Source organism: Sminthopsis crassicaudata, chromosome 3 (genome assembly GCF_048593235.1).
Source record: "Sminthopsis crassicaudata isolate SCR6 chromosome 3, ASM4859323v1, whole genome shotgun sequence".
Classification (NCBI taxonomy): domain Eukaryota; kingdom Metazoa; phylum Chordata; class Mammalia; order Dasyuromorphia; family Dasyuridae; genus Sminthopsis; species Sminthopsis crassicaudata.
This window is the reverse complement of record NC_133619.1, coordinates 483,335,010-483,359,860: the sequence shown is the minus strand read 5'-3', so window position 1 is coordinate 483,359,860 and position 24,851 is coordinate 483,335,010. Positions and strand designations below refer to the sequence as shown.

Here is a 24,851-nt window from a genome sequence, read left to right as displayed (position 1 = left end):
ATTATTATTATTATTATTATTATTATTATTATTATTATTATTATTATTTTAATGTTAGGGCTAAGTGACTTGCCCAGAGACACACGGCTAGTAAGTGTTACATACTTATAGCATGTATTATGTTATTATGTTACTATGTGTTTATGTAATCTATGTAATTATGTGTAATGCCTCCCATATTGATGGATTTATGTTTCAAGGTCATGACCACCCTATGTTCTAAATCAAAAGAAAGGGGGAGATGTTAGGTTCTTACTAAGTGCTAATGAGATAATGAGATATTAGGTTCTTACTAAGTGCTAAGTCGGTACTTGACAATTCTCTAGTTCCGGCCTTTACTGGGAGTTTTACTTGTGAATTCCTGGGGAGGAGCTTGCATGCTTAGGAGGAGCAAGTCCATTGGTTGAAGTAATTTTTCCCAGAAGCCCTTGCATTATCCCACGCCCATTCTCTGGGAGGATAAAAGAAGATAGAGAGTCTCTGTTCTAGGCCAGACTTGAGGCGGCTCTCTGGAGGAAAAAGTCTCTCCTCTAGACCAGAGAGCAATCGGCAGTTTCTGGAGACAACAGCACATTACATATTGGCGTCCATAACGTGGGGCAAGGACTTTTGCTTATCCTGACAAGGACTTATTCTGAGCCCTTCAGAGGAGCTAGACTGGGCCATAGCAATTTGGTCCATCGCAGTTTTAAAGTTCTTTAACAGTCTTCTTATTAGCCATGCTCTTTCAGAGTCAGATGTTTCTTAGATTTTATCCTTTGTTTTGAGGTCTTTCTCTTTTTCTGTCTCTCTCCGATGGACAAGGCGAATACGACTTGTTGGCACCCATCTGATTCCTTCTCCATCTGAAGAAATACAAGCAAACCCTCGCAGTTAACCTATCTAATTTCCTTCTATTTACCACTTTCTAAATCTCTTCTCATCATCTGGCAATTACATTGGAGTTGTTTGCACTGGACACAGCCCTGTTGGTTTAAAAGGCCTGTATTCTCCCCAAGTGTAATCTATTTTTGCAATCTGATTGCCTTTTGGCTGACTTATCAGGTAATCCCTTTCTGCCATGTGATTGCTTTTCTGCTGGTTGATCACATCAGAGTCCTGACCTTCTAAAGGCTCTTTGGGTGTAACCTCAGCTGCCACCATGCTCCAAGTCTTTTTTGCCTGTGGCCTTGGATCTGGGCCCCTCATCCCGTTTCCCTGAATTAGTCTACACTCTGATGCCCAATGGAGTCCTCTGTTGCATTTTGGAATGGGGTTTTAAGTCTTTTCTCATCCTGTCTTCTCATTCTATCTCCATACCTACACTGAGCTCTTAGATGTCCAATTTTTCCACATTGAAAACCTCACTGAGTTTCTCTAGAAGTCCCTTGCCAGGAAGGACCCTGTCTTTCCACGTTCATCATAGTCCAGGTGTAAAAAAGCATCTGTTCCCACTGTAGCACAGCGTCTTATGATCTCCTCTAAAGGAGCATCTTTGTCTCATCCCCATATAATTCTTTTGCAAATTTCATTGGCATTTTCCTTAGCCAAATGTCTGGTCATTATTTCTGTAGCTGCATTTTCTCCAATAGTTCTTTTGACAGCAGTTTGCAAACATCCCACAAAATCTGCAAAAGGTTCATTGGGATCTTGCTCTATTTTAGTGAAAGCCTCTCCCAGATCTTTCTATCCAGGGAGGACACCCCAAGCTTTTATTGCAGCCTTAGCAAATTGCTCATATATTGTCATGGTATAATTAAATTGTTCTGAATTCTCTCCAAGTAAGTGTCAACTGTCTGAAACAACATTTGAAGTCAGGTCTTCCCAGATCCAGGATCAGTGCTCTATCCACTGCACTACCTGGCTCCCTCAGATTATTCTTTCTGAAGTACAAATTGGCAGTGCCTGGAAGAAATTATAAGCTTGGCTACATCTGTGATTCAGTGGGTGATCCTAATATTGAGACTATCCACCCAAGGAAATTACCTTAAAAGAAATTTTAGAACATTATTTAAAGCTGTATTATTTGTGATAATGGAAAACTGGAAATGGTATAAATGTTCAATTGCTGAGGAAGGGATGGCTTAAGTTAGGGTCAGAGAGAACATGGCACACCGACATGAAGCTGACTTTCCATGCAATATAACAAATACTAAGAATATGTGGAAGTAAAAGTGCAAAATTGAATAATGCCATATGAAGAAAATTAGAACTGAAGTGCTATTGAAAAAAAAAAAAGTGCTTTCACATCAAATATAACATCCATGGAAGGAGTACCGTATATGTACAATTATGTATGGATATGTTAATGTAGATAATACTAAAGATCAGAAGAAGAGAGAAAGTTCATAAGTTGCCATTGCTATGTACATATTTAAATATATATTTTTATAAAATTGAATAAATACCAAATAAATTTTTTGGAATAATAGAGAATTATTTCCATACTATCTGTAGGCAAGGCTGGCATAGGTATATCCAGCATATAATATATAATGAAAAGATGTGCCAGAGTCCAAAGATGCTGTGTCTCAAGTAATACTTTTCTATACCACATAGTATCCCTAAAGATGAAAAAGGGATCCTTGCAGTTAGACACCAAAGAAACTATCATATATTTCTATTGTGTTTTGTCTTATCAGTATACTGTTAAAAACACCTACTTCCCACAATAATTCCTTCATATAAAAAAGGAAAACAAAATTGTCTCATTGATTTGGAGAAGCTGTAGAAATAGATAACCATTGGATATATGTATCTGTATATATATATATATATACATATATATATATATATATATTTATGTATACATATATTTCATCTATAAATCCTTGTTTGTTCTAAGTAGCCTTACTTATTATCTCTTTGATTTCTAATTATTACTGATTACAATAAAATGGCACAAAATGGTAATTGATGGAAGCTTATAGAAGCTATAACAAATGAGAATAAAATGATAATTAAATGTTGTAGTTTAATATATATATAGGCCTTTGAAATATTTGTTAATTTTTATACTTAGCATATGCTAACCTTTAATAACATTATTTTAATTTCAGTGTTGTCTTTTTTCTTAATTTGTGGGAACAAACCTGTGTTTGATTAGAGCATAGGGCCAAAAATTAAAAAAAAATAAAAAAACATGGTAATGGTTCTTTAGCCAAGAGATACATACTAAAATGTATATTTTTCCTATATATATAAACTTCAAGATTCACTTATTTATTTATTTATTAAATAAAACTATTTAAACCAGCTAAACATAAATATCATTTTTTATTATTATAGCTTTTTATTTACAAAATATATGCATGGGAAAATTTTCAACATTGACCCTTGCAAAACCTTCTATTCCAACTTTTCCCCTCCTTCCCCCCACCCCACCCCTAGATGGCAGGTAGTCCAATATATGTTAAATATGTTAAAGTATATGTTAAATACAATATATGTATATATAATATATACATATATTTATACAGTTATCTTACTGCACAAGAAAGTTAAAAAAAAAACTGAGAGGGAAAGCAAAAATGCAAGCAAACAACAAAAAGAATGGAAAAGCTTTGTTGTGGTCCACACTCATTTCCCATACTTCTCTCTGGGTGTAGTTGATTCTCTTCATTACTGAATAGTTGGAACTGGTTTGAATCATCTCATTGTTGAAGAGAGCCACATCCATCAGAATTGATTATCATATATTATTGTTGTTGAAGTATATAATGATCTCCTGATTCTGTTCATTTCACTTAATATCAGTTCATGTAAGTCTTTCCAGGCCTCTCTGAAATCATCCTGCTAATCATTTCTTATAAAACAATAATATTCCATAACATTCATGTACCACAATTTGTTCAGCCATTCTCCAATTGATGGCCATTCATTCATTTTCCAATGTTTAGCTACTATAAAAAGGGTTGTCACAAACATTTTTGCACATGTGGATCCCTTTCCCATTCTTTGAGATCTCTTTGGAATATAATCCCAGTAGTAACACTGCTGGGTCAAAGGGTATGCACAGTTTGATTACTTTTTGACCATAGTTTCAAATTGCTCTCCAGAATAGTTGGATCTGTTCACAACTCCACCAACAATATATCAGTGTCCCAGTTTTCCCACATCCCCTCCAACATTTGTCATTATATTTTCCTGTCATCTTAGTCAATCTAAGAGTTGTATAGTGGTATCTCAGAGTTGTCTTAATTTGCATTTCTCTGATCAATAATGATTTGGAGCACCTTTTTATATAACTAGAAATAGTTTCCGATTTCTTCATCTGAAAAATTGTCTATTTATATCCTTTGGCCATTTATCAATTGGAGAATGGCTTGATTTTTTATGAATTTGAGTCAATTCGATATATATTTTGGAAATGAGACCTTTATCAGAACCTTTGACCATAAAAATGTTTTCCCAGTTTATTGCTTCCCTTCTAATCTTGTCTGCATTAGTTTTGTTTGCATAAAACCTTTGTAACTTAATATAATTGAAAGTATCTATTTTGTGATCAATAATGATCTCTAGTTCTTCTTTGGTCACAAATTCCTTCCTCCTCCACAGGTCTGAGAAATAAACAATAAACAATCCTATATTCTTCTAATTTATTTATAATCTCATTCTTTATGTTTAAATCATGAACCCATTAAGTGAGGGTCAATACCTAATTTTTGCCATACTAGTTTCCTATTTTCCCAGCAGTTTTTGTCAAATAGTGAATTCTTATCCCCAAAGCTGGGTTCTTTGGATTTCTCTAACACTATATTATTATAGTTATTGACTATTTTGTCCTGTAAACCTAACTATTCCACTGATCAATTAGTCTATTTCTTAGCCGGTACCCAATGGTTTTGATGACCACTGCTTTATAATATAGTTTTAACATAAGTATCATTAAATAAAAAACAATTCTTCTAGAGTAATCCTTTAGAGTAAAGAAACTCTATGTATGACTTGATACCTTTTTCTGTATCTCTTAACAGTTATTAGCCATAACTTAATCTAATCTTAGTTTTAACACAGATTTGATAGATATTCCTTTCTAATTGACCCACAATAATTTAGCACCAAACTTTTCCACATGCATATTCCATATTCAAGCCAATTAGGTATCAAAAGAATTTTACCTTCTCTAAGCTTCTGGTAACTGAGTTTCCTTAGGGTTTTTTTTTTGTTTGTTTTTGTTTTTGTTTTGTTTTGTTTTTTTCTTTTGTATCTAATATGGTAAAAAAAAAAAAAAAATTTGGCTACAGATTTAAATTTTCTCCTTTTAAAGGTTCTGTTATTCCAAACAAATCTTGTTTGTTTTTTTTCTATCAGAATGAAGTAATTTTCTAATTTACTCTTACACATATTTCAGCAACTCAATGGCATAGTAAATAAAGTGCTAGATATGTGTATCAGGCAGGTTTGTTCAAATTCTGTTACTAGATAACTGGACAAGCCTCTTAACTTTTCCCAGCCTTAGTTTTCTCATTTGTAAAATAGGAATGGGGTGGAGAAAAATAATAGCACCTCCCTCACAAGCTTGTTGAGGATCAAATGCATTGTACAATATAAAATATAACTGTTAATATTGTTGAAACTCCCAGTCTTATCTATACACAAGCTTATTAACTTGCTTAAGGGTACTCCAGAAGGCTAAACAAATACTCTACTCACAGGCATAAAGAAAAAAACTGCTTAATCCTCTTTTTTGTCCTTTTAGTTGCCTACCATGTAGTGCCAAATAAAGCATTTCTCAAAAACAAATGGAGGTAGATGAAGCCCTTCTTTAGCAGTGCTGTTAACATAGTCATTCTGCAAACCCTTATTTCCTTCCTAGGGAAGGGAGAGCCTGGGTTCTTGCAGTTGCACTAGTGGAACAGAATTTTGCTTTCTTAGTTAGTGACTCTCACCATTAGTGAATATGGGAGGTTTTATATCTTTTCAGTTGGAGGGAGGAGGGAGAAAGAGAAGTAAGCCCCAGAAAATCACTATATTTCAAGAACTCAGGATATACCAACGCCACCGGGATAAAAAAGAAAAACAAACTCATTTAAAATTTAAATTATTTTTTTAAAAGAACTAATTTAAGGGGTGTGGAGTGGGAGATAGCATTCTATATCAAGTTAGAAAACTCTGTGTCAGGAGATCCCTAGGCTGAATCCTAAAGAAATGAAATCTCTATAGGTACATTATGACAAAAATGTATGTGGGAATATCTTACAGAAAACTTACAATATCTATTATGACCACCCCCAGTAATCTTTCTAGTTAAAGACTGCTGGCTATGTATAAATTGAAATTGACATGACTTTTCTTCTAAGCATCCTGGATAACTTACATGCAGTTTGCAGAGCTCTTTCCCTAGAAGAAATACATTTTAACCACATTTTAAAGGGTTTTAGAATAGAAACTTCCAGATGGTTTCATGACAGTCCATTGAGTAACTTTATTTGCAGGAGCTGATTGAGAAAATTACACATTTTCTATGTATTGATAAAAGCAGAATGCTCCCTGGAATGAATATTTGGTTTCTAAAGTGTGATTTTTAGTATACTTTGCAATTTAAAATTTACCAAAAGAACATATCAATAAAATTAAACTTATAATTAAAGAAACAGTATTAGATATTTATACTTTATAAATAAAGCTTTTCAAGGAGCATAGGCAAAACACTATCAATCTGAATAATATGTGGTTTGTATTAATGACTGCTATAAAGCTATATAAGTGAAACATTTTTGTAGATGGAAGTGGGGGAAGCCATTTTAGGTATTTGGAATATCATAGGCAAATGGGAAAATCCATTGTCTTCTAGGGATAATGAATACACTAGTTTGGCTGTTACAAATGATTAACATAGAATAGTGGTAGACAAGGTTGAAAAGGCAAGTTAAACTCAATTATGGAGGACACTGGAATTCTCATTTGTCAACAGACATTTTGTTAACTATTTTCTATGTCCAGCAAGAGGGGTATCATGGAATAGTAGAATAGTAGACAAACAAACAAACCAAAAAGTCTTCCTTTGATCAAGACCATTGTTTGTTTAGGTGTTGCCTTTGATGTGTTGCATATAGTTGGTGCAGTGGAAAAGAACATTAGATTTGGAGTCAGAACTTTACTACTCATGTGACCGTGGATGAACTTGATGGATTTTAGTTTCTTCATCTGTAAAATGAGAATGTGAGGCTACATAACATCTAAAGGACCTTCTGACTATTTATCTCTGATCCTTTATTTTCCCTTAAGCATATTAAAGCTTGTGACCATGAACAAGTTAAAGAGCTTATTTGAACTAGATAAAATAGTTTTTATCCTAAGAAGTTGGTTCTCATGGAAGAAGTTTCCTTATTAGGAGTTCTACGCACCATTGAAATCATAGATTTAGATCCCCTAAAGGCCACCAAAATGTCTAAAATAGTAGGCTAAAATAAAAGCAGCTATGTGATACAGTGGATAGAGCACTGGACCTGAAATCCAGAAAACCTGAGTTCAAATTCAACCTCAAAATGCTGCTAGCTCTTTGACCTTGGTCTAGGTTTCAGTCTCTTCAGCTGTAAAATAGAGATAATAACACCTACCTTTCAGTTTATTTTGAGGATCAAAAGAAATAATATTTCTAAAGTATTTAGTAGAACCCAACACATAGCTGCACTTGATAAATGCTTATTTCTAGGGATACAAAGAAAAAAAAATGGCATTTCCCCTCCCCTCAAAAAAGTTTTAAGCATTAATTAGAGAGGGAAAGATAAAACATGTGCACAAATAATTCTAATGCAATTATCAATCTAAGAATATTGCCAGAGATTAAAAAAATAATAATAAATTGGCATGGAGAATTTAAGAAGGATTAGGTCATTTTTAGTAATAGGGTGCAAAGAGAGTGTAACAAAATTAAACCCTAAATGAAAGGAAGTATTTAAATAAGTAGAAATATATGTTGAGTGTCCATTTTAGGCATGTATTCAAGAAATTTGAACTTCATTATTTAAGTAACAGAATGTTGTTTAAAATTTTCTTCAAGGAGAGAAGTAACTTGGTAAAAGTGATTTAAACAGATTAATGTGGTGATAGGGTATAGAATGATTTGCTTAAAGGAAAGGCTAAAATCAGGAGGATATGTTAGCAACCTCTTACAGACTCAGGAGAATAACTACTTCTACTAGGGTGGTAAAAGGAGCAATGGAAATTATATTATAAATTCAAAAGACATGAAGAAAAACGCAACAGAATTTGGTGTCTGAGGAGAGTGAGAGAGAAGAAGAAATCAAAGATGACTAAAGTTTTAAGCATAGAGTAAATAATTTTTTTTCAAATCTTAAACATTTTATTTTTTTCCAATTACATGCAAGAACAATTTTTAACATCAATTTTTTTTAAAGTAGAAAAGTCTCTTCTTCCCTCTTTCCCAGTTTTCTTCTTTCCTTCTAATCTTGGCTTCATTTATTTTGTTTTTTTGTGAAACCTTTTTAATTCAGTGTAATCAAAATGATCAATTTTATATCCTGTAATCCTGTCTATCAATTGTTTAGTCATAAATAATTCCTTTATCCATAAATCTATCTGGTAATCTATTCCATAATCCCTTAACTTCTATTTATACTATCACCCATTAGGTCTCAACCTTCTCTTGGCATAGGGTGTGATATGTCAGTCTCTATCTAGTTTCTGCCCAGCCTATTTCCAATTTCTAAAGTACTTTTTGTTCTGTTTTCCCCATTTATTCTTCTTTCTCTCCTTTTATCATGTCCCTTTTCACAGATGTTTTTCTTTTGACTACCATCTCCCTCAATCTACATTCCTTTCAAATCACTCCCCTTTCCTTTTATCTCCTTTCCTAATTCCGTGTAATATAAGATAAATTTTGATATCCAACTGAGAGAGCATGTTATTCTCTGAGCTAATACTAATGAATGTGAGGTCCAAGCATTGCCTGCCATAAGCCCTCATCTTACTCTCCACTGTGATAATACTGTTAAAGTTCTTAGAACATTACAAATGTCATCTTGTCATGGAAGAATGTTTATAGAATCCCTTATGATTTCTTTTTTTGTTTATGTTTTTGTGCTTCTCTTGGATCTCATACTTGAAAGACAAACTGCTTGCTACTCTAAAAATACCATTTCTTTAATTCACCCAGGAATTTTATGTTGATATAAATCACCTCAATTTTTGAAGAATCACAATTACAAATAATTTAGAGAACAACAACAACAACAACAACAAAATGATGATGTGGTATAATCAGGTATTGCCATACTGATAATACTGATTTGCACAAGAAGACTTACAAAATCTTATCAAAATTATTTAGAAAAAGATTTAGAAAAGGTGATAAAGGGGGATGAAGCAAGGAAGCTGCTTGAGCTCTATCAGTTTCCCTCAAAAACCACCAAACCAAGCCTCTGAACAGAGTCTGATGGAATTAATCCACTCTCCAGCTCAAGATAGATTGGAAAATCTTCAAGAAAGACCAGTCTTACTGGGATGAAAGGGGTGCTCAGCCCAGTTCAGAAAGTGTCTGGGAAAGCCAGTGAGAAGGTCTTAACCACAGATCAACAACTGAGACCCTCAGTTCTGGCTCAATAGCAAAGCAAAGCAGTAGGAAATTCTCAGTTCCATCTTAGAAGAAAAATTCTGGAAAATCAGGCTGTTTCCTTGAAAGAACAGGTAAAGTTACCTATTGCAAACACAAGGGAGGGGCCCCTCTGCTCAAAGCTAAGGCTCAGAGCTCCACAGAAAAGATTGGAGCAGTGACCTCTTTACCCCAGGAGTAGAACTTAAAAATATAAAAAAGAGGAAATGAGAAAGGATGAGGAAAGAAAATGAACAAAAACCAAAAGAACCTTGACCATAGAAAGCTAATATGGTGACAGAAAAAGCTAAAACACTAACACAGATGAGGACAAAATGCCACAGAGGAAATCTCAAAGAGTTGTATGAATTAGTCTCACAGCCAACAAGGCTTCTTGGAAATGTTCACAAAATATTTTAAAAGGCAAATAAAAGAAATAGAAGAAAAAATGAGAAAAGAAATGAGAAGTGTGCAAGAGAGAGTTAATAGCTTGGAAAAGGAAAGCAATTTCTTAAAAATACAATTAGCCAAATGCAAAAAAAAAAAAAAAAAAAAAAAAAATCCACTGAAAAAAACCAACACTTTCAAAAGTAGAATTAACTAAATGGAAAAAGAGATACAAAAGTTTAAACTGAAGAAAATTGCATGTTAAAAACCATAACAGGGCAAATGGAAGCTAATGATTCTATGAAACATCAAGAATCAATCAATGAAAAGTAAAAAAAAAAAAAAAAATTAAATGGATGAAAATATGAGATATCTCATTGGAAAAACAACAAACTTGAAAAATAGATACAAAAGTGACAATCTAAAAATTATTGGTTTGCCTGAAGGCCTAATGAATAATGCAAAAAATAATTTGGATTGCATTCTTCAAGAGGTTATCAAGGAAAAATAATTTGATATTCTAGAATCAGAGAAGGAAATAGTCATTGAAAGAATCCATTGATCACCTTCAGAAAGCAATATCACAAGGAAAACTCCAAGGAACATTGTTACAAAACTCCAGAACTACATCTCAAGGAAAAATTATGCAAAATATTGTATCTGTCAGACAAAAACAATTGACACATCAAGGAGAATCAGGATTATCCAGGATCTAGCAGCTTCTACAATAAAGGATCAGAGAGTCAGGAATAACATATTCCAAAAGGCAAAGGAGCTGGGGTAATAACCAACAATTAATTATCCAGTGAGGTTGAGTAGCATCTTTCAGAGGAGGCAATGAATCTTCAATGAAGTAAGACTTTCATTGATTTTTATTGAAAAAAAAATAGAACTAAAGAGAAAATTCAATCTTCAAACACAGGACTCAAGAGAAACATAGAAAAGTAAACAAGAGAAAATATATATTATTTAAAGGTTAAATTGTTTACATTCCTACACAGGAAAATATCTGTAACTCTTGCAAACTGTATCTGTTAATGAGACAGAGAGAGGGACATCACATGGATGAAGAGTGTGGTTGTGAATGGATTCTGCTGTGAGGATATCAAAGAAAAAAGTTTAAAAGGGATAGAGAACTGAATTGTGAGAAGAAAAAAGGGGAACTATAATGGGACAAATTAGATCACTTGAAGAGTCACAAAAGACCTAATAAAATAGAGAGAGATAAGAGAGGAGATAAGTATTGTTTAAAGCCTGATATCAGTTTTGGCTCTAAGAGGAAATAACTTAATATTTCAATTGGGTATAGAAATATATATATATATATATAACTCTATAAAGAAGTAGGAGGGGGGAAAAAAGAAAGAAAAATGAAAAGCTAGATAGAAGGGAGGCCAGAAACACACACACACACACACACACACACACACACACACACACACACACAACAATATAAGAAGGAGGGAGGGGGTGATAAAAAAGATAAGATATTGTATGGGGTAAGTTAAAAAAAATCAAGGCACTACTAAGGAATACTCCAAAAATGTAGGTTTCCCAGATTAACAGAGGAGGAAGTAAACTGATTAAATAGTCCCATTTCAGAAAAAGAAATAGAACAAACTATTAATCAACTCACTAAAATCCTCAGGACCAGATGGATTTATGTGTGAATTCTACCAAGCATTTAAAGAACAATTAGCACCAATGCTATATAAAGTATTTGAAAAAATAGGGAATGAAGGAGTCCTACCAAATTCCTTTTATGACACAGACATGGTATTGATACCTAAACAAGGTAGGTTGAAAACAGAGAAAGAAAATTAGAGACAAATTCTCACTAATGAATATTGATGCTAAAATCTTAAATAAGATATTAGCAAAAAGACTACAGAACATCATCCCAGGATAATGCATCATGACCAAGTAGGATTTATATCAGGAATGCAGGGCTGGTTCAATATTAGGAAAACTATTAGTATAATTGGCCATATTAGTAACCAAATTAACAAAAACCATATGATCATCTCAATAGATACAGGAAAAGAATCTGATAAATTCCAACATCCATTCCTATTAAAAACTCTTGAGAGTATAGGAATAAATGGACTTTTCCTTAAAATAATCAGTAGCATCTATTTAAAACCATCCAGTAAGCATCATTTGTAATGGGGATAAATTGGAACCATTCCCAATAAAATCAGGAGTGAAACAAGGTTACTATTCAATATTATATTAGAAATGCTAGCTTTGGCAATAAGAGTTGAGAAAGGAATTAAAGGAATTAGAGTTAGTAATTAAGAAACCAAATTATCACTCTTTGCAGATAATATGATGATGTACTTAGAGAATCAAGTAAAAATGATTAGAAGTATTCCATAACTTTAGCAAAGTTGCAGGATATAAAATAAATCCACATAAATCATTAACATTCTTATACATCACTAACAAAATCCAACAGCAAGAGAAACAAAAAGAAATTCCATTTAAAATAACTATTAATAGTATAAAATATTTGGAAATCTATCTGCTAAAAGAAAGTCAGGAACTATATAAGCAAAACTACAAAACATTTTCCACACAAATAAAGTCCAGTTTAAGCAATTGGAAAAATATCAAGTGCTCTTGGATAGGTCAACCGAATATAATAATAATGATAACACTACCTAATCGATTCTATATATTTAGTGCTATACCAATAAAACTCCCAAGAAACTATTTTGCTGCCCTAGAAAAAATAACAAAAAAATAATAAATTGAACAAGCCATTAATGAACTCCCTGAGAAAAAAATCTCCAGAGCCAGATAAAGTTAAAAGTTAATTCTACCAAACTTTTAAAGAACAATTAATTCAAATTCTATATAATCTATTAAGAAAAATAGATTAAGGAGTTCTGTCAAATTCCTTGTATGACACAAATGTGATATAGATACTAAACCAGGAAGACCCAAAACAGAGAAAAAAAATTACAGACCATTCTCCCTAATGAATATTCATGTAAAAATTTCAAATAAAATTGTTTATTGTAGCAATTTATCAGCAGGATAATACATTATGACCAAGTGGGATTTATACTAGGAGTATGGAACTGGTTCATTATCAAGAAAACTATTACCATACTTGACCATATCTAAACAAAACCAGGAGAAATCATATAATAATCTAAATAGATACAGAAAATGCATTTGACAAAAAATAGCACCCTTTCCTACTAAAAATATTAAAAAGCATAGCAATAAAAGGAGCTTTCCTTAAAATAATAAGCAATATCTACCTAAAACCAATAGCAAACATTAACTGTAATGGAGAGAAGCTGGAAGTATTCCCAATAAGATCAGAGGTGAAACAAGGATGCCCATTATCACCACTATTATTCAACATTATACTAGAAATGTTGGCTTTAGCAATAAGAAGAGAAAAAAATTAAAGAAATTAGAATAGGCAATGAAGAAATAAAACTATCACTCTTTGATGTTGATATACTTAGAGATATACTTAGAGAATCCTAGAAAATTCATCCAAAAACCTCCTGGAAACAATTTATAGCTTTAGCAAAGTTGCAGGATATAAAAGAAACCCACACATCATTTCCATATTTTACTGACAATGCCCAACAGCAAGAGATAGAAAGAGAAATTCCATTTAAAATAACAGAAGACAAAGTAAAATTTTGGATATCTGCCTTCTAAGACAAACCCAGGAACTATATGAACACAGTAAGAAAACATTTCTCACACAAATAAAGTCAGATCTAAACAATTGGAAAAATAGCTATTGCTCATGTGTAGGCTGAATTAATATAATAAAAATGACAATTCTGCCTAAATTGGTCTACTTTAATGCCATACCAATCAAACTGCCAAAAACTTATTTTACACAGTTAGAAAAAATAATCACAAAATAATCAAAATTATGAAGGGAATTAATGAAAAAATACAAAGGATTGTGACTCAGCAGTACCAGAATTAAAAATATATTAAAAAGCAGCAATAATCAAAGCCATTTAGTATTGGCTAAGAAATAGAATGGGAGATTTGTGGAATAAATTAGATATACATGACACAATAATCAAGGCCAATCAAGGTCCAGTATTTCATAAGCCCACAAATTTCAGCTTCTGGAATAAGAACTTACTATTTGACAAAAATTGCTAGGAAAATGGAAAATAATATATCAGAAACTCAATTTAGACCTATATCTCACACCCCATATCAAAATAAGTACAAAATGGGTACATGATTTGGACACAAAGAGTAATATCATAAGCAAATTAGAAGAGCAAGAGGCAATTTAACTATAAGATCTTTGAATAAGATCTATGACAAGAAGAAATAGAGATCATTATGAAAGGCAAAATGGACAACTTTGCATTAAATTTAAAAGATTTTGTATAAACAAAATCAACAAAAGCAAGATTAAAAAGGAAGTACAAAGCTGGGGAAAATTTTTACAACTCTTGTTTTTGATAAACTCTTATTTCTAAAATATATAAAGAATTGTATCAAATTTATAAGAAAGTAGTTATTTTCCAACTTACAAATGGTCAAAAGATATGAACAGACAATTTTCTGATGACAAAATTAAAGTCATGTGTGGTCATATGAAAAAAATGTTCTAAATCACTATTGATTAGAAAAATGTAAATTAAAGTAATTCTGAGGTACCACCTTACAACTCTCAGATTGGCTAAGGGAACAAGAAAATATAATGATAAATGTTGGAGGGGATGTGAGAAAACTGGGACTCTAATGCATTGTTAGTGGAGTTATGAAATGATCCAAGCATTCTAGAAAACAATCTGGAACTACGCCCAAAGGGTTATAAAACTGTGTATATCCTTCAACCCAACAGTATCACTACTGGATCTATATCCCAAGAAAATCATAAAGAAGGGGAACGGGCCCACATTGCAAAAATGTTTGTAGCAACTCTTTTTGTGTGGCAAAGAATTGGAAAATGAGTGGATGTCCATCAATTGGGAAATAGCTGAATAATGTGTGGTATATGAAGGTAATGAAATATTACTCTTCTATTAAAAATGATGAACAAACTGATTTTAGAAAGGTCTGGAAAGATTTACATGAACTGAAGCTGAGCAAATCATTAATCCATTGTACACAATAACAGAAAGAAAGTACAATGATCAACTATTAGAGACCTTCTTCTTTTCAGTGGTTCAGCAATCCAAGGCAGTTCCAATAGATTTTGGATAGAAATTGCCATCTGCATCCAGAAAAAGACTATGGGGATTGAATGTAAATCAACACATATTTTGTTCCTTTCTTTTGTCTGTTTTTTTCTCTCCCGTGGTTTTTACCTTTTGTTCTGATTTTTCTCTCCCAACATGATTCATAAAGCAATGTGTTTTTAGAATTAATTAATCAAAAGCAAAGGTGATAAAGTGGTCATGTAGAGAATAAGATATAATAGCCTAGGGACTATATTAATGCCCAAATTTATTAAAACAACAAGAAAAAGGCCTTCAGCTTTGTGAATGTTTTCTATGATGAATGTATAGAAAAATATTATGAGGCTTGAATAAGAGAAAATGAATAAAAAGATTATTGGCATCCCTAAAGGGAGTATTTTCTGATGAAATCACAGATCCTTCCACATTTAAAAGAATTCTACAATGTGGTAAAGAAAATTGTATATACTAACTTCAGATATGTATTAATACACACTGACAACTCTAATTCAGTGGATTACATGTGCATATGTGTAATGGGTTGGCCCTTCCCATCAACTTTCTCTATATTGAAGTGCAATTCTCTAATCTATAATTTTCTCACTACCCTTTAGAATCCTTGTTATGGTTTGGGAATTGTCACATTTGTAATCTATCCCACTTTTGACACAGTGGCCATATGCAATGATATTGGCTTTCTAATAGAGTTGAAAAGAATGGGTTTCGGGAGATTGGAGAAAGGCATGAAGCTAAAAGAGAAATGGGAAAACACCATCAACAAATTTGTTCTTTTTTCAAATTATACATGAGGACAATCCTTTCCTTCCCTGTTAAAAGGGAATCCCAGATGAAAATGACTTGCAACTTTTGTCAGGTCTCTTACTCTTCCCCACTCCCATCAATCTGGCTCTGAGGGAAAAATATAAAAACATTCAGTGGAATTGTCTCAGAAACATGTGTAGTAAGTGCTTTTTCATTAGGATGTTTTATATAAGATTTGCATGATATGTAAACAAAGGTAGCAAAATTGTTTGGTAGTTATCCAAAGGTAGCAAAATTGTTTGGTAGTTATCCATGCAGTCTCTCTCTCTCTCTCTCTGTCTCTCTCTCTCTCTGTCTCTCTCTCTGTGTGTGTGTGTGTGTGTGTGTGTGTGTGTGTGTATCTCATTTTGGCAGCATCAGATTCTAAAATAAGGTCAAAGAGAATGAGATAAGAAAAGGGCTATTGGATTGTGATTATGTCCTTTGTGATTTTTAAGAGTATCTCTTCAGAAAAGTGGTGGAAACAGAAATCAGATTGCAAAAGGTTCAAGAAAGAATGAGTAGAGAACTGGAATGGGATGGAGACTATTCTTCTGAAAAGTTTGTCAGTGAAAAGAAGAAGAAAAATGGAGGGACCATGAAGGTCAAGTATAGTTTTTTCCAAGATAACGACTATTGGTACATACTTGCAGACAAAGGGGAAAGAGCAAGTGGAATGAAAGAAATTAATTAAAGATTTAGGAGAGAAAAGATAATTGAAAGATTTTAGAAAAGACACATAAGGAGAATAAGATCAAAGACACAATTATAAAAATTTGCCTTCGTAGTGGTAAGCAGTCATTCTTGGAGAAGAGAAAATGATTCTTTATTTCTTTCATTCAAGGAATTAGCCCCACAGCAATAGAACAGCCCCTTATTTAAGAAAAAGTCTTTAGAAAGTTCTCTGGGGATATTGAAAGCTTATCTGTAAGTTAGTATGTGTCATAGTCAGAGTTTGATCTCAGGTATTCTTGATTCTACTGTTGGTCCTATATCCATTATGCCATATTGATTCACAAAACCCATTTATATATTTTTCCTATTTTTAAAGTGAGGAAACAGTCTCAGAGATTGGGACTAACTGTTGCACAGTCACAAAATTGATGTAGCAGCTGGAACCCAAATCCAGATCTTCTAATTCTAAGACCAATATACTTTCCATTATAGCAAGTGGGGCACTTCTTTCTTGAGGGATACATACAGATGACAACAGATCAATATTGAGCAAAAGAAGAGGAAATATGAGGAAGGTTGCACATGATGAGCTTTGATTTTCTTATTTAAATAAGAGGTTATCTGCTGTGTCACTTATAGGGGCAGAATATTGCATTTAAGGAAATCAGAGAAGCTTTAGTAATGGACTGGGGTATGTTAGGACTAAATAATAATATGATTGAGCAGCATTGAAGAATTACTTAAGGTTTGAGAATCACAAGTTAGTTCATCCTGGTTCTATAATTTACATTAGTCTGAGTAGGCAAATGGAGAAAGCAGTTGTGGGTAATGATCCAAGGGTTAGATTTTCACACAATATTGACTATAATGTTCTATCTGGATTGAGTGTAACCAGAGTACTAATGGATTAGAAATTTTCCAATAATCAGATGATGTCTAAGTTCAGATAATTGTTCTAGTGGAATTTGGGGAATGGGACAAGTGGAAAAAAGAAAAGATAAGATATGAATGAGGTAGGGAATTGTAAATTCCTCAAGATTTTAGAGATGCAGACATTTTATGTTATGCGGATTATGGTATGACCTGATTTGTATATGAACCATGCAGACTGGAGATTTAGGTATGAAGCCCATGAGGTTGAAGGATTAAGCATATCAGCTGGATTTTTAATTCTTCGAGTCAATAAAAATGAAGAGAAAAAATATGAATTCTATTCTAATATCTTTTGAGCAGGTGGATAAATATCCATTTTGTATTGTATTTGATACAATAATAACAGTGATTTGATAAGCATGTAGTTAAAGTAAACTTTAAATGATTAGAATCACAAAAGGATGGTTATTCTAGAATCATAAGAAAAAGGAAAATCAAAATTGTCCTCTATTCAGAGAAGAGGAATTGATATCTCCAAAGGAAGAGGCAGCAGAGGGGAATGCATTATCTTCGGGGGAAAACCTAGTTTCCATGAGGGCAAGAAGTTAGACATAAAAGGTTTATAAATGAGAAAATTGTCAAAATAGAGTGGAATCTCCACAAAGTACTCAAAAAGAAAATTATATACAAGAAATGAGGGGACATCTATGCTTATCTTAGATATTTAGAAATTATTGCTTGGTGGTAGCAATGAAAGAATGAATTTAACTACATAATATAAGAGGTATATGTATGGAGGGGGGCAAAAGACAGATATGGTTTACTTTAATAAAGTAAATCCAATATATTAAAATTCATTTTTATGAAACAGATAATGGAGTAAAAATTCACTTTGCAAAGAGATTGTTCATTTTACAAGATGATTTATTATAAAATTCCTTTAATTATTAACTTTAAGGTTTTTAATTTAATATTTAAATGGTTTGTGATATTATTAAAAAGAGTACTCTCTGCTTCACCCCCATTAAAGCACATCACAACCTATTTATGTCTCCTCACTCTGACTCTTGCCCAAAATTCCTGTAAGTCATCTTTACTGCATCTACTCAACATGCCATGGACTTTCCCTTAGATTTCTTGTCATTATTTGAAAATTGTAATGCTCTGTCCTTGCAGTTGTTATAACTCTTATTATATAGGTGGCTCATATTTGTTTCAATCTTATTCTTGACTAAGTATTACAGCAGTTTTTGTACATAATTAATTGTTGGTAACATGCCAGTAACATAATCTATTTATCCTCACTATATACCTCTCCTTTTTTCTTTAACTCACAGTCTTTGAAATCTTTGGAGATGGTAGTATTCTATAATGTATAGATCTAAAGTATTACCTGAGAAATAGTGGTGTCAGAAATTTGGGTTCTTGTTTCAGAGAGAAGTTGGAAGTCCATGAAAGCTCTGAGAAATTTCCCACATATAAGACAACATATTTTCTAAGTATATGATCAAAATCTGCAATATCTCCTCAACATACACGTACTGATATAATAGTTTTGCAGGTTGTTCATGAACTGGGATCTAAATAACAGACAATCTTTATCTGGATATTCAGTTTTTCTTGAAAATGTAGAATTAAGCTGAACTCTCTAGTAATTATGGATCTCATTTAGGAGATTCTATGGTTTTCTTAGACTTTATGTAATTAACCCTCTGTTGTATTCCAATGGAATAATCTGGAGAGTCTCACCACCTTTGGGGTCCATTAAGGGCAATAAGCCAATTCAACCTCACTGCACTGTCATAATATACGAGGTAATAATGCTATAATATCCATTTACTTATTATAGGAAAATGTTATGCTTCAATGTTTATTCTCTGGGACCATTTGGGCTTTTCATTTCCTCAGAATTCAGTTATCTTTCAATTACATTAATGATATAAATGAGTACACTGTTCTTCCGGTTCAGCTTATTTCATTCTATATCTGTTAATACATATTTTTCCATGTTAGTCTAAATTTCTCAGTGCCATCATTTCTTACCATATACTATCAATAAAAATTAATTAAGTGCCTTGTATGCTAATGTCCTAGCACTGAATTACAAAGGAAGACAAAAGCAGAAAATAACACAAAAATGGAAACTAAAAAGTTGGTGAAGGATGGAAAGTTCTCTGTGTCTAGATAAAATCCAGTGAGGTACAGTCAGGTGAAATTGATGATCCTTCTTAAAAGGAGATTCTGGAAGGAGCTCCATTGTTTACTTTTCCACTGCTTCAATCAAAGACAGGCCCTAGGGACAAAGCCTACTGAGGAGGTATGAATTTAAAAGTTGATATGATCTTGAAAGATGATGAGATTCTAGAGAATGTGTTAAAGTTCAGAGGTGTGCATCTTGATGGGCAAGAGTACAACATAGAACAATATTCATTAAATTTGATGGATACAGTTTTCAACAATTTGCCATCTGGTCCCCCCTTTTTGCTACCATAAAACTGCTACTAGGAATATTTTGGAATATATTGGACCTTTCTACTTTTTAATTTTTTTAACAATTCATCACTGGGTTAAAAGTTATGAATAATTTTCTTGGACAAACTTTTCTTGGATAATTCACAGTTTTCTTTTGAAATATATTTATTTTTAACCACAAAATGGCTAAATAACAGAAATAAAAGGATACTTTTACATAAGTCCATAGAATTCTATTGTGTGTAGCTTGGTTTTCTTTTCAACCTATTAAATCGAACCAGTAGCTTTTAAAGCTGTCTTACGTGTCTGTGAATTTCCCCCCAGCCTTTCCTCTCTTCTTTTTCCAAATTGTTTTTTTCTAACACAATGGTACCAAATTACAGCTCAGCCACTATGTTAATGTGACTGTTTTTGTACTACCCTTCCAACATTGACTCTTTCTATAGTTTGTCATCTTCATCAATTTTTAGGATATATAGGACAGTTAGATAGCACAGTGGATAGAGCACCAATCCTGGAGTCAGGATGACCTGAGTTCAAATCGCACCTCAGATATTTAGCACTTCCTAGTTTTGTGATCCTGGACAAATCATTCAACTCCAGATGCCTCACCAAAAATAAATAATAATAATCTTAAGGTATGAGATGAATCTTCCATCCTTTCCTATTTTCATAGAATCACAAAATTTCAGAAATGGAAGATACTTTAGAGGTTATCTATTTCAATCTGTGCTTGTATTGTGGCCAGCACAACAAATGGGCTAGTGGTGGTTGAAAATGACAGGATTGCTGATAATTCAACAGAGCCATTTAATGAGAGAAATCATGTTGCTTATATATCTTAAAACAATATGTTACTATGAAAAACATTATTCTGTAATCAACCTTGGTTTCTGTTTTTGGTGATCTCTCTGAAGCATATTGTTAGTTTCTAGAGACTCAATCTTATTTAATGTTCACAATGCCCCAGTAATTGTGCCATGACTCTACGTTACGTTGAACATTTACTCAGAAAAAATAGAAAGAAAAGATGTATTTCATGTGTTATTTTTGGTATAATTGCATTAATTTCTATTTTAGCTTCCATTGCTCAATTGCTATGTCGGTAACCACTGTTCAAAATCAAGTGGTTCAAACTAATTATTTGCATGAACTTACTCTGAACATCTCTAAATGGTTTTCTGCACAGAATAAAATTAATAAGGAGTTTTATGAAGGTATAAACAATTAAGGGAGGATGCCCCTGAATAGGGCAAGAGGTGAAAATGTTGAGGATTAGACAAAGATTAGTGTGTGATTACAGATTTACTAGTTTCTTTATGATTAATAAGGAATACGAGTCAGAGTGGGCATGGGATAAAATTAGAATTTGCCTTAATGGATTAGGGAGAAATCAAATGTTACACTGGATATTAAAGATCTTCAAAAGATTGCTGATATGTTAGACAAAGAATTATGCAAAAATGTAGAATCTGACCAGATTGCCCAGACAATTGCTGATTGTATTAAGAGAGCATAAGGAACATTCATGAGTATGAAATTATACTCATAGAATTTGCTGTAATTTTGTTTATATGTATCTGTATCTATGGACCCACTCTGGTAGGTTACTTTATGACCATGATTAAAAGGATTGTGGAGAATGTCCAGAGGCAGGATCTCAGACTTCAAACCTTGAGAGCAACTCAATAAATAAAAAAAGGGGGAAATGTAGAGAACTCCCAGGAAGCTAGAAACTTCAGAAACTGGGATGTTCCCCTCTTCCTAAAATTAATCAAGAATGAATTTAAGCTTAAATCTCCTAATAATTAGTTATTCAGAAGTAGAATGGTATGGATCAGGGGATTGTGGCTTCCCTATTACAAGAAGTCTTCAAGCAGGGACTGAATGATTATTTGTTGGATATGTTATACCTGGGATTCTTATGCATCTATGGATTGGACTATATATATAGCCTCCCCTTAAAAAATTCAATCACATCTTCTAAGTAAGCCCTTAGATTATTTCTTTTATTTGCTTTTGTAAATGGAAATAAGATTTACCTGCAATAACCTTAATTACAATTTCCTTAATACATAAAAATCATCTATTTTTATAATTCTAGAAATTGCCAGGATTGAGCCTGCAATTAGCAGACTCTACTCTCTAGCCTCTTTTGTAAAGTAGGATGACATTTGTTTGTCTTCACTCCTACAGTTTCTTTCCATTTCTCCCCAGTTTTTCAAATATTGTCAATAATTCAGCCACAATATCTATCAGATCTTTCAGAACCCTATATAGTACATCTCCTCCTAGTGACTTGAACTAATTATTGGCAATCAAATACTCTATTACTAATTCCATAGTTATTTTGGTTTTCAGCTCTTTTAAAAACAACTTTGTTCTTTCCTTCCTAGTCTGAAAATTATCCTCTTTAGAAAAGAAAATAGAAGCAAAATAAAAGTTGAAAAGTTGTTTCAACTTTCCATCATCTAAAATAATTATCTCCTCTTCCATAAGTCCTAGATGTGCTATTTCTTTTCTTTCTTCTTCCCTCAAAAGAGCTAAGAAATACTTTTTTTCATTAATATTCAGAATCAGCACACATTCATTCAGAAATTTAATGTCCTTAGAATATTTACTATAGATCTTCACCATTCTTTGGCATCCATTCTCTCTTAATTTGATTTCATTTTCAAATTTTGTACATGTTTTTAAAAGAAACTTATATGGTCAGAGGTCCATAAGCATCTTGAGGATTCTTTAGGCAACTCTGTTTTCTTCCTCATTGAAAGTATTTCTATTTGTTTTGTTCTTCCTTATTTTTCTTTTTCCGGTAATATAGTAGAAGGTGTTCTAGGCTGATCCTGTCCTACTAATATCCAATATTGGATTATCATTACAATCTTTCTACTCCATGACTATTCCCAAATTACAAATGCATTTCTGAATATATTGTTTTTCCCTCTAAAATATAAGTTCTTTGAAGGCAGGGTTTTTTGTTTTTTTGGTTTTTTTTTTCATTTTTCAAAGTATATCCCAGGCAGTTAGCATAGTATCTGAATCATAGATTTTTTTGTTGATTAATTTTGCATTTCCCTTCTATGGCTTTTTACCTTCTACAATATTTTTTTTCATTGATTTTATCCATTCAATGAATTCTAAATTTTTGACATTACTTCTTTAAGATTTTTATTGCTGATTTTCTGCTCCTAAACCCAGGGTGAGTCTTAACTAATACTTATAAGTATTAGTTAATAAGATTTAATATAAGTATTAGTTAATAAGATAAGTATAAGTTAATAAGATATTAGTTAATAAGATTAATAAGATAAATAAGATTCAAATTCAAATTTATTTTTGTTTTTCCTCTACAGGACATACCTTTGAGTGTGTGTCAATCTCACTAGCTCTGTTTACTCACTGTGGGATAATTATGCAGAGATGACTGAGTCATTGAAGTTGACCTTTTGGAGGGATCAGTGGCAATTTCTTTATTGGGATTTTGGAGGAAATTTCAATGTGTTCCTTTGATTATGCTATTTATATACAATACCCATTTAAGCCTTCCTATGTTTGAAAGCTCAAGAAACCCCAGTAAAGGTTGGAATGAACAGAACTCTATAAATTATAGTAATGTTAATTCAGTAAAGTAGTATTATTAAAAAGTAACCAGATACTTTTATCCATATATCACTTAAACCATAAGATTTACTAGTTAAATTGAATGATAGGTCCACTTCTTTGTATACCTAGAAGTCTAAGACCATAACTGTGTCTAATGTTAGTTTTTAGTTTAATGTGAAAGGTGCTATCTGGAGATAGCAACAGCCTAGTTAAGGGAATCAAAAAATCATTTCTCAAAATTGTTCAAAGACACAGAAACCATTGCAATATCAAAATATTTGTTAGTAATATTAAACAGGTTAGTATATGTAAACAAAATAATCCTATAAATATTTTAAGGCCTGTGTTGTAAATATGATATATATAATTTTATAAATGTCAATTTAGTTATTGAGAAAGTATTATATTCATGAAGCCTTTATAATGCATGATATTTTGTTTAACTAGTATATTAAGCTAATGTTTCCACAATATCTATGTGTAAGGCAGTTATAAAAAATAAATAACACATTTTAATCTTTCATAAGCAGTTACACAGAAACAGTTTTGGTTTGAGAAATATTTTATTTCTATTTCTTTAAGTATTAGGGCTGTTTTATAATAATGACTTTATTTTTATATGTTAATAAATACCAGTGAGATGATACAGAATTAATAGACAGAAAATTCATAAGGGTATGAAATGTATTATAACATTATTAGTTGAGCCTGTGTCAATCCTAAATTTATGGTCTACAGCTGTTATGTGACAGAAGCATCAACTTTCATAGGAATCTATAGTGTGGTTAGATAATTAAAGAAAATAGGAAGCATTCTGAAGAATAAAATTAAATGCAGATATATGTCATGGATTTTCAGTTTCATTTAGGCATCAAATAAAATAAATTTCATCCATAATAAAAGATGAAGAACCTTCTTAGATTTGGCACTTATGCATTTATCAAAAAATTATATTATTCTTCTTTACTATTTAAAAATTATGAATTAGAAACTGGCTAGAATAACTTGTTATTTAGAACTGAAATGCTGAACAAAAATTGTATTTATTTTGAGGGGAATAAGCCAAATATTTTATCAACAAATTTTAAGGAGAATACTAAGGTAATTATTCTGTGATAATATTCAGGTTTCGTGAAACAAAAAAGTAGGAATTTTTTTATAGTAATTCACATTTACATAGCACTGGGTTTGCAAATTACTTTATAATTATTATTTTACTTAATCCTCACAATTCTGGAAAGTAGGTACAATTATTATCCACATTTTACAGATGAGAAATGGAGCCAAGTAAAAGTTTAGGGGTCACATTGCTAGTA

General features: G+C 32.3%; 1 protein-coding gene across 2 annotated transcripts in view; it reads left to right on the top strand.

Moving 5' to 3' along the window:
- Nucleotides 1–24,851, top strand: part of SGCG (sarcoglycan gamma) — a 307,721-nt gene that overhangs the window by 38,691 nt on the left and 244,179 nt on the right. The gene's annotated exons all lie outside the window — the stretch shown is intronic.